Source organism: Scyliorhinus canicula, chromosome 4 (genome assembly GCF_902713615.1).
Source record: "Scyliorhinus canicula chromosome 4, sScyCan1.1, whole genome shotgun sequence".
Classification (NCBI taxonomy): domain Eukaryota; kingdom Metazoa; phylum Chordata; class Chondrichthyes; order Carcharhiniformes; family Scyliorhinidae; genus Scyliorhinus; species Scyliorhinus canicula.
This window is the reverse complement of record NC_052149.1, coordinates 31,529,617-31,544,557: the sequence shown is the minus strand read 5'-3', so window position 1 is coordinate 31,544,557 and position 14,941 is coordinate 31,529,617.

Sequence of the window (14,941 nt, the reverse complement as noted above, 5' to 3'; positions counted from 1 at the left end):
TCTGCCCACAATGGCTCTTCCAACCCTCCCTGCTCTTCCTCATCCATATTGGGACACTCTAAGCCATCCAAGAACTGCAACATACCTGACCCCTCCCCGGGCAGCTCTGGCCTATAAAGGTCCTTATCGAACGGTTCAAACATCCCATTGACTTTGTCCGGTGTGGATACCAGCCCGACACCCAAGTTTCGAAACTGCATAATCACGCAGGAAGCCGCCTGCCACCTCAACCGCCAAGCCAAGAGATGACTGATCTTCTCCCCATACTTGTACATAACACGTGAACATCATAGTACACTCGAGAATCAGGAAAGAGGAGGAAATAAATAACAATAGGACAAAGTTAAAGGCTTTGAATCTGAATGTGAGTAGCATTAGTAATAAAATTAATCATTAACCGTGCAAATAGGGACAACAGCGTATGATTTGGTGGTGATTGCTGAGACATGTTTTCAAGGAGATCAGGTCTGGGTGTTGAATAGCCAAGGGTGCTCAAATTTTGGAAGGATAGACAGAAAGGGAAAGGAGATTGTTTAACTTTGTTAGGGATCAGTGCTGTAGTGAGAAATGATATGGGCACGAGAGATCAATACATGGAATCTGATTAGGTAGAAATAAGAAATAGCAAGGGAAAGAAGTCCCTGGTGGGAGTAATCTATAGGCCTCCTAATAGTAGTTCCACAGTCGGACAAAGTATAAACCAAGAAATATTTGGGGCTTGTAAGAAAGATGTGACAAAATCACGGGTGATTTTAATATTCATATCGACCGGATTAATCAAAGAGTACGGGGAGTCTTGAGGGAGAGTTCACGAAGCGTATTAGAGATTGTTTCTTCGAACAAGATGTTGTCGAACCAACCAGTGAGCGGGCTATTTTGGATTGAGTACTGTGTAATGAGGTGGGATTAACTAACTAATTAAAGAGTGATCATTGCATGCTTGAATTTCAAATTCAGTTTGAGGGTAATGAACTTCAGTCTGACACTAAAACGAATAATAACATAGGCAAGAGAACAGATTTGACCCTAGTGGACTGGGCAGAAGGACAAAAAGACAGGACAGTTGATGAACAGCGGCAGACATTTCAGGAGACATACTCAATTCCTCCCAACTAAAATATATTCTAGAAGGAAGAAAAATTGTAAGAGGGGAAAATGCATCTGTGGCTAAGCAAGGAGGTTAAAGATAACATAACGGCAAAACCTAAGGCATACCATATTGCAAAGTGGCAGGCTGGAATATTGGGAAACTTTTAAAGGCCAACAAGGGGTTTAGTAAAAAAGTAATAAAAAGAGCAAAGGTAAATTATGAAAGAGATCTCATGCAAAATATAAAATCAGATAGCACAATATTCTATAAGTATATAAAGAATCAACGTTGGTCCCTTAGAGGTCAAGGCTGGGGAGTTAATAATAGGGAACACAGAAATGGCAGGGACACTAAATCAATATTTTGCCTCGGTTTTCACGGGTGGAGGACACTGGAACCATACCAATAATATAAGGAATGCAGAGATTGTTGAAAAGGAGGAACTTAAAACAACCACCATCACTATGGAAAAAGTACAGGGCAAACTATTGGGATTAAAGACAGGCAAGTCCCCAGGGCCTACAACCTAGGGTCTGAAAAGAAGTGGGAGAAGAGATAATGGAGGCATTGGTTATAATATTCCAAAACTTCCTGGATTCTGGAAAGATTCCAGTGGATTGGAAAAAGGCTAGTGTAATTCCCCTGTTCAAAAAGGGAGAAAGGCAAAAAGTAGGAAACTATAATGTCTTAAAGCCTTGTTTAATGTCTTGCCATTGGGAAATTGTTGGAATACATTATTAAGTAAGTAGTTACAGGACTTTGGAAAGTCAAAACACAACCCATCAGAGCAAACATGGTTTTATGAAAGATAAATCGTGTTTGACTAATTTGCTAGTGTTCTTCAAAGATGTACCAAGCAAAATGGATAATGGGGGTCCTGTAGATGTAGTGTATCTGGACTTCCAGAAGGCATTTGATAAGGTGTCGCACAAAAGTTTAATACACAAGGTAAGATCCCATGGGGTTCAGGTAATATATTAGCTTGGACAGATGGTTAGTTAACCAACAGAAAGCAGCGAGTGGGAATAAATGGGTCTTTTACTGGTTGGCATGCTGCAACCCACAGGATTCAGACCTCGGGCCCCAGCTACTTACAATTTATGGCGCGCTTCAACAGAAACATTTCTAAGTGTCATTTTGAGGGCATTTGGCTGGGTGTTTCTTGACGGCCGCGTTGGCGAGATCATGGCCCATATTCAACGGCACTTAGTGCCAAAGATGAGTCTCCACGTGAATCGTGCCATTACTGGCTCCCATGCCGCCTGATTCACCTGGCTTGTGCCTCAGTGTCTCACGGTTAACAAAGGGGAGTTGCTTTTAAACGCTCCCTCACCACTCACTCCCAGTTAGCACACAAGCGTGGCAGCACGTAGACTTGCTCCTCACTTTGGCGATGCTGACCTGGCCAAGCTTGTCAACGGCATTGATGCAAGATGGGACATCATGTTGCCTTGTGGGTGTTGGAGGACCAGCAGCAGGGTCAGCAATTAGGCCTGGGAGGCACTGGCAACGGCTGTCAGTGCGGAAACCATGACCAGGAGGACCACCGACTGATGTCTGAAGAAGACCAATGACTCCACCGAGCTGCAAGGGGAGGTCACACCTATCTCCTGACATCAGTTCCGCCTGTGGATGTGGATGCTTTAGAGAGGGTGCAGAGGAGGTTCACCAGGATGTTGCCTGGTATGGAGGGAGCTAGCTATGAAGAAAGGTTGAGTAGATTAGGATTGTTTTCATTGGAAAGATGGAGGTTGAGGGGGGACCTGATTGAGGTCTACAAAATTATGAGAGGTATGGACAAGGTGGATAGCAACAAGCTTTTTCCAAGAGTGGGGGTGTCAGTTACAAGGGGTCACGATTTCAAAGTGAGAGGGGGAAAGTTTAAGGGAGATGTGCGTGGAAAGTTTTTTACGCAGAGGGTGGTGGGTGCCTGGAACACTTTACCAGCGGAGGTGGTAGAGGCGGGCATGATAGCATCATTTAAGAGGCATCTAGACGGGTATATGAAAAAAAAAATGAAAATCGCTTATTGTCACGAGTAGACTTCAATTAAGTTACTGTGAAAAGCCCCTAGTTGCCACATTCTGGCGCCTGTTCGGGGAGGCTGTTACGGGAATTGAACCGCGCTGCTGACCTGCTTGGTCTGCTTTCAAAGCCAGCGATTTAGCGCAGTTAGCCAGGGGCTAAACAGCCCCTGGGCAGGAACAGAGGGAAGTAGACCTTGGAAAATAGGAGGCAGGTTTAGATAAAGGATCTGGATCGGCGCAGGCTGGGAGGGCCGAAGGGCCTGTTCCTGTGCTGTAATTTTCCTTGTTCTTTGTTCTTTGTCTGCCATCATTCAAATTCCCAACCACACACCCCCCCCCCCCCCCCCCCCCCCAACAGATCACTGGCTGATACCTCATACCCTCCCCACATCTGGTTCTCGCACTTGTTCCTCAGGACCCATTGGCACCCACCAGCACAACCCCTTCATGTAATAATAATAATAATCTTTATTATTGTCACAAGTTGGCTTACATTAACACTGCAATGGCATTACTGTGAAAATCCTAAAGTCAAATCGGCCTTCTTGAAATTGAACCATCGGAAAGCAACAGGTCCTGACGGTGGCCCTGGTCGTGCACTCAAATCCTGCGCAGACCAACTGCCGGGTGTGCGCTATTTTGCAAGGCAGTAAAATGGCACAAATAATCCAGCAATTTATGGTGAATCAGACGCAAATTGCTGCTTTTTTTAATACGCTAAGAATAGCATAGAGATATACATAGGTACATAGAAGATAGGAGCAGGAGGAGGCCTTTTGGCCCGCCGAACTTGCTCTGCCATTCATCACGATCATGGCTGATCATCCAACTCAATAGCCTAATCCTGCTTTCTCCCCATAGCCTTTGATCCTATTCTCCCCAAGTGCTACATTTAGCTCTCTCTTGAATATATTCAATTTTCTAGCATCAACTACTTCCTGTGGCAATGAATTCCACAGGCTCACCACTCTTTGGGTGAAGAAATGTCTCCTTATATCTGTCCAAAATGTTTTACCCTGAATCCTCAGACTGACCCCTGGTTCTGGACACACCCATCATTGGTAACATCTTCCCTGGATCTACCCTGTCTAGTCCCGTTAAAATTTTATAAGTCTCTATGAGATCCTCCCTCATTCTTCTGAACTCCAGCGAGAACAATCCCAACCTAGTCAATCTCTCCTCATATGACAGTCCCGCCATCCCTGGAATCAGTCTGGTAAACCTTCGCTGCACTCCCTCGAGAGCAAGAACATCCTTCCTCAGAGAAGGAGACCAAAACTGCACACAATACTCCAAGTGTGGCCTCACCAAGGCCCTGTACAATTGCAGCAACACATCCCTGTTTCTATACTCGAAACCTCTCGCAATGAAGGCCAACATACCATTAGCCTTCTTTACCGCCTGCTGTACCTGCATGCTTACCTTCAGCGACTGGTGCACAAGGAAACCCAGGTCCCGCTGCACACTCCCCTCTCCCAATTTACAACTATTCAGGTAGTAATCTGCCTTCCTGCTTTTGCTTCCAAAAGCATTCCAAAAGCATGTACTATGAACTCATCGTTTTTTCAGCAAATTCTGGGCTATTAGGTTTTACTTGGCTGCGCCAGAATATATTACACTTTGGTACCAGTAATATGGAATTTTCTAATGATGTGCTGTATTGTGTTGTATTGTACCTACTGCTTTTCTGTGATATATTTAGTTGAGGTGAAAATGAAAATCGCTTATTGTCACAAGTAGGCTTCAAATGAAGTTACTGTGAAAAGCCCCTAGTCGCCACATTCCGGCACGTGATTGGGGAGGCTGGTACGAGAATTGAACCGTGCTGCTGGCCTGCCTTGGTCTGCTTTCCAAGCCAGCGATTTAGCCCTGTGCTAAACCAGCCGTAAGAAGCATTGAACTGTATTGGATTGCACTTCACTGCATTGTACTGTTGTTTTATATTGGACCATACTGTACTATGCTGCGCTGTATTAAAGGAGACTGTATGTCTTTTCATTCCTTGTCACTGCTTACAGTCTACATATGCAAATTCCAGATATGTCATGAAACAATGTCCTGGTTCAGTAGTATTTTTAATTTTACACTAATTACATTTGCTACAGGCTTATTGCATTCTAATGAAAAGATATTTGTCTTGACACAGTCAAGCATTTTATGGTTGGAAGATTTTTTAAAATCCCAATCAAGAGCTTGGCACGAACCATGTAGCAGGTGTATTGCACAAGGCAGATCAAATAATGAGGCCCCAAAATTCCCCATTGTGTTTGACGCTTAAAATCGGGAGAGCTCACCTGACTAGCCAGAAAGGTCAGACGGAAGCTGTTTGAACCTGCCTTCCAAACCAAAGGTGAAGGGTCAGAATTTATCAAAGCTATTTAGCCCTTCTTATAATCTGTCCACCAAAGGTGAGGACGAGTGGCACAGCAGCCCTGAATTCCCCACATTTTTGTTTGTGGTGTACTGGGACGAGGGTATATTGGAGAATATCAATTTTGACTGTGGCCATGCTCAGCTGAGATTAGCAAAGGTGTGGCTTTATGAGGCTGAAGGCTCGAGTTACGATTACAGGTACTGCAATTGGAAATGACTTCTGGGATGGTTATTTTTGTCGCTTTATAAGTCTAGACAGTTTTAGACATTGCCAATGCCTGTGGGACTGCCGACTATTTTTTCCCTGTCCCATTTGAAGTGTATAAGATCCTTAACGGCCTTGGCAAAGTGAACATGAAAAAGATGGGCGGCACGGTAGCACAGAGGAGCGGTTGAATAAACTCGGTCTGTTCTCACTGGAACAACGGAGGCTGAGGGGAGACCTGATAGAGGTCTACAAAATTATGAGAGGCATAGACAGAGTGATAGTCCGAGGCTTTTTCCCAGGGTGGAGGGGTCAATTACTAGGGCCCATAGGTTTAAGGTTCGAGGGGCAACGTTTAGAGGAGATGTACGAGACAAGTTTTTTACACAGAGGGTAGTGGGTGCCTGGAACTCGCTGCTGGAGGAGGTGGTGGAAGCAGGGACAAGAGTGACATTTAAGGGGCATCTTGACAAATACATGAATAGGATGGGAATAGAGGGATACGGGCCCAGGAAGTGTAGAAGATTTTAGTTCAGACGGGCAGCATGGTCGGCACAGGCTTGGAGGGCCGAAGGGCCTGTTCCTGTGCTGTACCTTTCTTTGTTCTTTGTAGTGGTTAGCATTGTTGCTTCACAGCGCCAGGGTCCCAGGTTCAATTCCCGGCTTGGGTCATTGTCTGTGCGATATCTTCAAGCTCTCACCGTGCCTGCATGGATATCCTCCGGGTGCTCCGGTTTCCTGCCACAAGTCCCCAAAAATGTGCTGTTAGGCAATTTGGACATTCTGAATTCTCCCTCTGTACCTGAACAGGCGTCGGAATGTGGTGACTAGGGGCTTTTCACAGTAATTTCATTGCAGTGTTAAGCAAAAAAAATAAAAAATAGAATGTTTCCTTTTGTGGGTGAATCCAGGACCAGACAGCACTGTTTTAAAATTAGGGGCTGCCCTTTTGGTACAGAGGTGAGGAGAAATGTTTTCTCAGGCGGTTGTGCGACTTTGGAATTCTCTGCTTCAGAAGGCAGTGGAGGCAGGCTGATTTAAGGCAGAAGAAGATAAATTCTTGTTAAGCAAGGGAATCAAAGGTTGTTGGGAGGTAGATGGGAATGTGGAACTTGAAGCACAAACATAGCAGCCATGATCTTGTCAAATAGCAGAGCATGTTCGAAGGGTTGAATGGCCTACTTCAGATGCTAGGGGCTGGTTTAGCACAGTTAGTTAAACAGCTGGCTTGTAAGGCAGAACAAGGCCAGCAGCGTGGGTTCAATTCCCGCACTGGCCTCCCCAAACAGGTGCCGGAATATGGCGACTAGGGGCTTTTCACGGTAACTTCATTGAAGCCTACTAATGACAATAAATGATTATTATTAGTTCATATAGTAAGAGCTTTTTAGGAGCAGTTATCATAGAATCATACAATCTACAGTGCAGAAAGAGGCCATTCAGCCCATCGAATTTGGACAAGCCCTTGGAACGAGCAGCCAACCCAAGCCCACACCTCCCCCGTTACCCAGTGACTCACCCAACCTTTTTGGACACTGAGGGCAATTTAGCATGGGCAATCCACCTGATCTGCACATCTTTGGACTGTGGGAGGAAACCGGAGCACCCGGAGGAAACCCACACAGACATGGGGAGAATGTGCAGACTCCGCACAGGCAATGACCCAAGTGGGGAATCGAACCTGGGACCCTGGAGCTGTGAAGCAACTATGCTAACCACTGTGCTACCATGCCACCATGTGTTACCGTGACGCCCATTGATATCTCTGGGTTTGCCATTATTATTATGGAGGAGGCGTAGGACAGCATTGAATACAGGGCAGTAAGTTAGATTTAAGAAGGCTGTACTCACAAGATAGTATCCACCTCTGCCACCAAAAGTGTACAGGAAACATGGATCCCATGAAACTCATAATAAGGAGATGTGTATCAGAAGAATGCATTTCACCAAACAAGAAGTAGGGGAGATGTGCCAGCTACTGGGTGATAACCTGTGACCCGATCATCTGCCCACACAATTCCATTTTCGGCTGCGGTGGTGAGCATTGCATTCAACTCTGATGAAGTTGTTTCAGGCAGCCATGGGGGATCTTTCAATCATCTGGAATGCATTTGTCACTTAGCAACATAAGTAGGCACTCATGTGATAGGGCCATCCAATATGGTAGGTTTGTTAACCTTCCCAAGGGCCAACCTACACACTTGGGTTGCATTGCGAGTCTGTGCAGCCATTTTCTTCAACAGAATGGACTTCCACTCCCTCCATGTCCAGTTTATGCAGAGGAACATGCACAAATTCTTGTGAATTCATGTGAGATTTGATGGATGTTGCTACAATCCATTCACCTTTTAGAACTTGGCCCTCTTGGAGAAGGTCTGGATATGTCTTCAATTACCGGTACACTATCCTAAAGTATTTATTGGAGAGACGGTGATGTACTGATAATGGCACTGGACTTGTAATCCAAAAGCCCAGGCCAGTGCTGCAGTGATAAGGGTTCAAATCCCACTGCGGAAGCTGGTGGAATTTTAATTCAATTAATAAATTTGGAATTGAAAGCGACCCTCAGTAACGATAAAACTTAAATGATCACTGTTGTAAAAACCCATCTGATTCACTAATGTCCTTTCAAGAAGGAAAGTGGCCATCCCTGCCTGGCTGTGACTTCAGATATACAGCAATGAGGCTCAATTGCCGCTTGAAATGGCCTAACGAGCCATTCAGTTAAAGGGAAATTAGGGATAGGCAATTAATGCTGGCCTTTCTAGTGATGACCATATCCCATGAGAGAACAAAAAAGACAGCGGGATTTTCTGCTCCCTGCCTCTACGTTCAAGGGCTGGATCCCCCGATTTCCAGGCTGCGTCCTGACGCCGGCGTGGGAACGGTGGGGTTTTACGACTGACAGTTTGGCGCAAAATGGCCACCAATCCTCCGTTTGGTGGGGGGATAGCAGAAAGGCAGTATAGAGCACCCGACTCTAGCTGCTGATATGGCTGGAGAATAGCCGGGTCTGTGGCCGCGCACGCGCATGGTGACGGCCTGCAGCAGCCACGCCGTGCAACATGGCGCTGGCTGCGCGCGGACCTGGCCTGCAAAACAGTGACCCCTTTGGCCGGCTTGTGAGCCACGGGCCACCCTCCAACAGTGCCCCCAGCCCTTGCTAAAGTTCCCCCGGCCCCGGAGATCGGCGCTCCCCCGACTGTGGCGACGTTGGACTGAGTCCGCAGCCGCCACGTCGAGCTCCCGATAACTAACAGCATGAGAGACACAGGCCATGTGGAACTTGCCCCGTTGGAAGCAGAGCATTTGGGGGGTGGGCCTCAGGCAACATCCTGATGCTGTCGATACGGCGTGAGTATGCTGTTTTTGAGGGGGCCGAGTATCGCAAAAGCGGCACCGCCCCCAATTTAATCAGAAACGGGGATTCTCCGGCCAATCGCCGAATGCGACTTCGATGTTGCCGACCGGAGACTCCCGGCCCTGGAATCCCAATCCCGCGGAGAATCCCAATCCGCGGAGAATCCTGCTGTCGGCCCAAAAACAGGATTGGAATCGGGCGGCAGACCCGTCTCCGGTCTCCAGTCCCGCCCCATGTCCACACTAACTCTTACCAGCTTTAACAGATGCACCATAGAAAGCATCCTATCTGGCTGCATCACAGCCTGATATGGCAACTGCTCGGCCCAAGACCGCAAGAAACTTCAGAGAGTCATGAACACAGTCCATCTGTCTATCACACGAGCCTGCCTCCCATCCATTGACTCCATCTACACCTCCTTCTGCCTGGGGAAAGTAGGCAGCATAATCAAAGACCCCTCCCACCCGGCTTACTCACTCTTCCAACTTCTTCCATCGGGCAGGAGATACAGAACATAGAACATAGAACGATACAGCGCAGTACAGGCCCTTCGGCCCTCGATGTTGCACCGACATGGAAAAAAAAACTAAAGGCCATCTAACCTACACTATGCCCTTATCATCCATATGCTTATCCAATAAAATAGTCTGAGAACAAGCACGAACAGACTCAAAATCAGCTTCTTCCCTGCTGTTACCGGACTAATAAACGACCCTCTTATGGGCTGACCTCATTAACACTACACCCCTGTATGCTTCATCCGGTGCCGGTATTTATGTCGTTACATTGTGTACCTTTTGTTGCGCTATTATGTAATTTCTTTTATTTCTGGCTGGGCTGGTTTAGCACAGTGGGCTAAACAACTGGCTTGTAATGTAGAACAAGGCCAGCAGCGTGGGTTCAATTCCCATACCGGCCTCCCCGAGCAGGCGCCGGAATGTGGTGACTCGGGGCTTTTCACCGAACTTCATTGAAGACAACTTGTGACAATAAGCGATTATTATTATTATTTTTATTATTATTATTATTTCCTTTTCTTTTCATGTACTTAATGATTGGTTGAGCTGCTCGCAGAAAAATACTTTTCACTGTACCTCGGTATACGTGACAATAAACAAATCCGATCCAATCCAATCCTGGCACATCAAGGGCCAGGCGCAAGTCACTGATGGGGCAGTGATGCGGAAGGAACTGGGGGAAGTGGGGGTGGTGGGTGGGGGGGCTGGGGACTGGGTGGGGGAGGAATGCTGAGGGTAGCAGAGCAGTCAAACGTAGGATCACATGAGATTGGGGGTTTGGATTGTCATTGAGAAGCATCACTTTACTGAGAGTCTCTGTCTCTCCACCCTGCCCGCCCCCCGGCCCCCTTCGCAGAAAAGTAATTTGGAACTCATCCTGCCATGCTAGCTGTTGATCTGACTGCTGCTGGGCCAGCTCAGGGAAAACCCAGCACGACAGTGAGTCTCAGGTGCCAGCCGTCCACCTGACCACGGACTCAGTGACGCAACGAGACCGGTGAGATCCACAACCTCTGAGACGCCTCACAAGATTCATCCAAACATTGCAAGCCATCTGGATCTCGCCTGTGTATGGCTCTTTAAATATGTCTGCACCAGATTCTCCCAGCTCCCGGGAACTAACATTATCGAGCCGTGCATTGGGCTCCTAAAGGTGCGCTTCTGCTGCCTGTACCACTCTGGTGGGGCTCTCCAATAAAGACCTCAGAGGGTCTTACACATCGTGGTGGCCTGCTGCATCCTGCACAACATCACGCAGGAGCCGGGTGACATCGGTGGAAGATTGACAGACCTCGTCGGACGAGGACGGTGTCCAGGATGAGTCTGGCAAGGACCTGGAACTGGCTCGACAGACCGCAGAACGATTCCTGCAGGGACGTAGAACTAGGGACACCTGGGAGTCATGTGATGAAACCTCTAGAAGTACATTTATTTACTGTTGGAAACCTTACACGTCACAGACATTTCTTACTCTTTGAGTGAATATGATAACAGACAGCGAGGTTGATTTACGATCTGCTTCTCATGATACCTTGAGGACAGATGCAAGGGTAGGTTGAGGTTGCGCAGATTTAGGTTGGGTTGTGGGTGTCTGAAAAATCTGTTTCCTGACTCCACTTGCGACCAACCTGCCCATTTTTAGCTTTAACTGGAAGTGAATGGGTGACCACCTATTCCAAGGAGATGGGTTGAAATGTTAAATATGATAGTAAGGCAGTGATTCTCATTGTCATTCAGCTTTTCAATGTTAACTTTGCTGACCCTTTCTTCCCAAACATTGGTAAAATCCAGTAGCATCATTGACCATCACACCTACCCTCCTAGGTCCATGTGTCTCGGAGAAGCCTCCATGAAAGGCTATAAGGGGTTGGCAGGAACATGAAGTTGAAGTTAAAATCAGATCAGCCATGATCTTGTTGAATGGCCGTGCAGGCTCAAAGGGCCGAGTGGCCTATTCCTACTCCTAATATGTATGTTTGTGTGACCACATCCCCTTCCTTAACCTCCCCATAAGGCCTCTAGACCCAGCACAAAACTTTGAACCTTCATCAGTAGTTGCCGCCCCTGCATATTGTCCCTTCCCCCACCACCTCCCGACCACGACCACCAGCAGTTCTCCAATCTCTTCCAATCTCTCCACCGCATCAACCTCCAAATTCCCTTCCTCACCCCCACCCACATAAACTGAGACCTCCGACCACCCCAGACAGGCCACTTCCCCCAATATCTGAGGACCGTAAGCTCCTCCTCCTCCTCCCCTCCTCTTCTCTTCAATCGGCCCTTCTCCTCACTCACCATCCACCCCCCCCCCTCCCCCCCCCATACAATTAACTGCCTCTCCTGCCTCCTCATGAGCCCCAGACCTTCCTGCTGCAGCCTTCACCACCTATCAAGCTGGCCCCCAGGGCAAGGAACCAACCGGTAACATCACTGACACACTGTGGAATGAACTGTATATGGTGGAATCCTCACTTGCAGGTTCCATTTGACTTTGTGAACAAACCTGCTTCCTGCAAGTCAGGTATTAAACCATATATTTTTATAAATAAATTTAGAGTACCCAATTCATTTTTTCCAATTCAGGGCAATTTAGCGTGGTCAATCCACCTACCCTGTCCATCTTTTGTGTTGTGGGGGCGAAATCCACGCAAACACGCGGGGGGCAATGTGCAAACTCCACATGGACAGTGACCCAGAGCCGGGATCGAACCTGGGACCGCAAAGCCGTGAGGCAGCAATGCTAACCAATTGCGCCACCATGCCGCCCAGGTATTAAAATATTAACCTCCACCCCCGAGCATTCTCTTTTTCTGTGGCTTGCAGATTATTCGCTTGTCTTTGAATATGAAACCACATCTGAGGTTTAAGCCGTTGAAAATAGCCTGTGAAGGTTAGACTATCATTAGGATGCACTGGAACTGATTTATGTGAAGGAAAATTAAATCTTTATTTCAAAATTTTAAACCATAAATTCCTTTCAATTAGAGTGCATTATGTCTGTGGAAAAATTAATTTAAAAGAAAACTGTCAAGCTGTTAAAGCAATGAAATGTTCAATTAGCTTGTGGTGGTACCAGATACCCCGTGGTATTGTTGTACTGTGAAAAATAGATGAGCAGACTGTTGTTCAGTCAGTTTTGTCTTTTCATTACCTCGTAGTTTGGGCATTTAAAAAATATAATTGCACTAGGTTCTTTGAGTTCTTTCTCTTCTCATTTTCTTCTATTATGCTGCTGAAGGTGAACATTCCTGGTGGTCCTGTGTTGCGCATCAACTGTGAGTATGATCAGGAAGGCAATTTGGCCTGTCCAACCAAGGTACGTTGTCACAATCAAACCTGATCCTACCCTTCTTGGCATCCACCTCTGCCAACTCTCCAAAGAATTGACCATGTGCATGGGATAGTCAGAGGCTGCAGCCCCCCAGTACCAGCACTGGGGCCTATGCCAGGGATTGTTGATTAAGTACATTGGAGAGAGGTAAACTGGGCAGCAAGGGAGTGCAGAGAGGGAGACACTGGCAAGGTGAGAAGCGGAGCTAACAGAAAAGGTGACTTTCTGTGACCACCACTTTCTGATACCAGGTCCTTCAACCAGGCACAGAAAGACTAAGAAGGAATAAACACCCCCCCCCCCCCCCCACAAAAAAATCCTCTCATCCCTGCCTTCTAGGCCACAGGTAAAACTGACAGGTTTTGCTGCATAGTTCCCCCACATGGCAAGCTCCCCACCTGTTGCAGGTAAGGTACTGCGAGATTTATGCCAACACTGGCAGAAACTCCGCCCACCAAATGTTACTATTTAGTGAGGGGAATTGAATACAAAAGTAAGGAGATTATGCTTCAGTTGTACAGGACGCTACTGGATCACATCTCAGTTGAGTACTTTGTGCCGTATTGGCCACCTTATTTAAAGAAGGATGTCAATGTATTGGAAGCAGTTCATAAAAGGTTTACCCAATGGGGTGGGTTGTCTTCTGAGGCGAGGTTAAGATAGGCTGGAGCTTGGAAGGGGTGACTTGATTGAAATATTTAAAATTCTGAGGGGGCTAAAAGCAATACTGCGGATGCTTGAATCTGAAACAAAAACAGAAAATACTGGACAATCACGGTCTAACAGCATCTGTGTGTCAAGAGAAGGGAGCTAACATTTTATGATGAAAGAATTATATAAATTTAAGTTATTATTATTCATTGTTGCACTGATGTATTGAATAAAATCCTGAATCAATAGGTAAGGCCATAACTCCGAACAACGTAAGAAATAGGAGCAAGATATTGCCCCTTGGACCTGCTCCGCCATTCCGTACGATCACAGCTGATCTTCAGTCTCGGCTTCATTAACCTGTATGCTCCTCATACCCCTTGATTCCCAAAGAGATGAAAAACCTATTTATCCCAGCCTTGCTTTTCACGGTAACTTCATTTGAAGCCTACTTGTGACAATAAGCGATTTTAATTAATTTAATTGCATGCAGTCAATCATGAAGCATCCACAACTCCCTGGGACAGACAATTCCAAAGATTCACAACCCTCAGAAGAAATGTCACCTCATCTCAGACCTAAATAATCAACCCCTCATCCCGAGGCTATGCCCTGGTGTTCTATGTTCTCTAGCCAGGTGAAGCAATCTATCAAGCTCTTTCAGAATCTTGACTGTTTCAATGAGATTACCTCTTGTCCTAAACTCTTGCCAGTATGGCCCAATTTACTCAGTTCTTCATTAAGGGACAATTCTCCCATCCCAGGAACCAATATAATGAACCCCTATGCTGCCGAGCCACCAATTCAAGTATATCCTCCTTAGATATGGAGACCAAAACAGCGGATCATACTCCAGGCATGGTCTCTCCAAAGCCCTATACAATTATAACAAGACGTCCTCATCCTTGTACTCCTGTGCCTTTGCAATAAAGGCCAACATTCCATTAGCCTTCCTAATTGCTTGCTGTACCAGCATGCTAATTTTCTGTGTTCTTTGTAAAAGTGCCATCCATCTTTTTCTGAACATCAAAGCTTAAATGTGTCACAGCTTTTAAAAAAACATTGTTTTCTATTCTCATTGCCAAAGTGAAGCCTGTTTGTCCTTGCAAATTATATTCTCTGACAGATTTCCGTTCTCAGCAAACCCAGATACATTAGGCAGCATTTTCCCTCCCGCAGCACCCGAAGCGCGTTTCCCAATGGGACAGAGAATCGGGCGTCGGAGGGAGGAAAATCGGGTTCGGCGCCCACATGATGCTCCGGCCCCCCAGCTGGTGCCGGAATCAAGGTTCATGACCACGTGCCAGCGGGAAGTTGTAAATGAATGCAAATGGGTCTATTTTCCAGCCTTCCATTATTCTCCGGTCTCCTGGCTGCGGGTCACA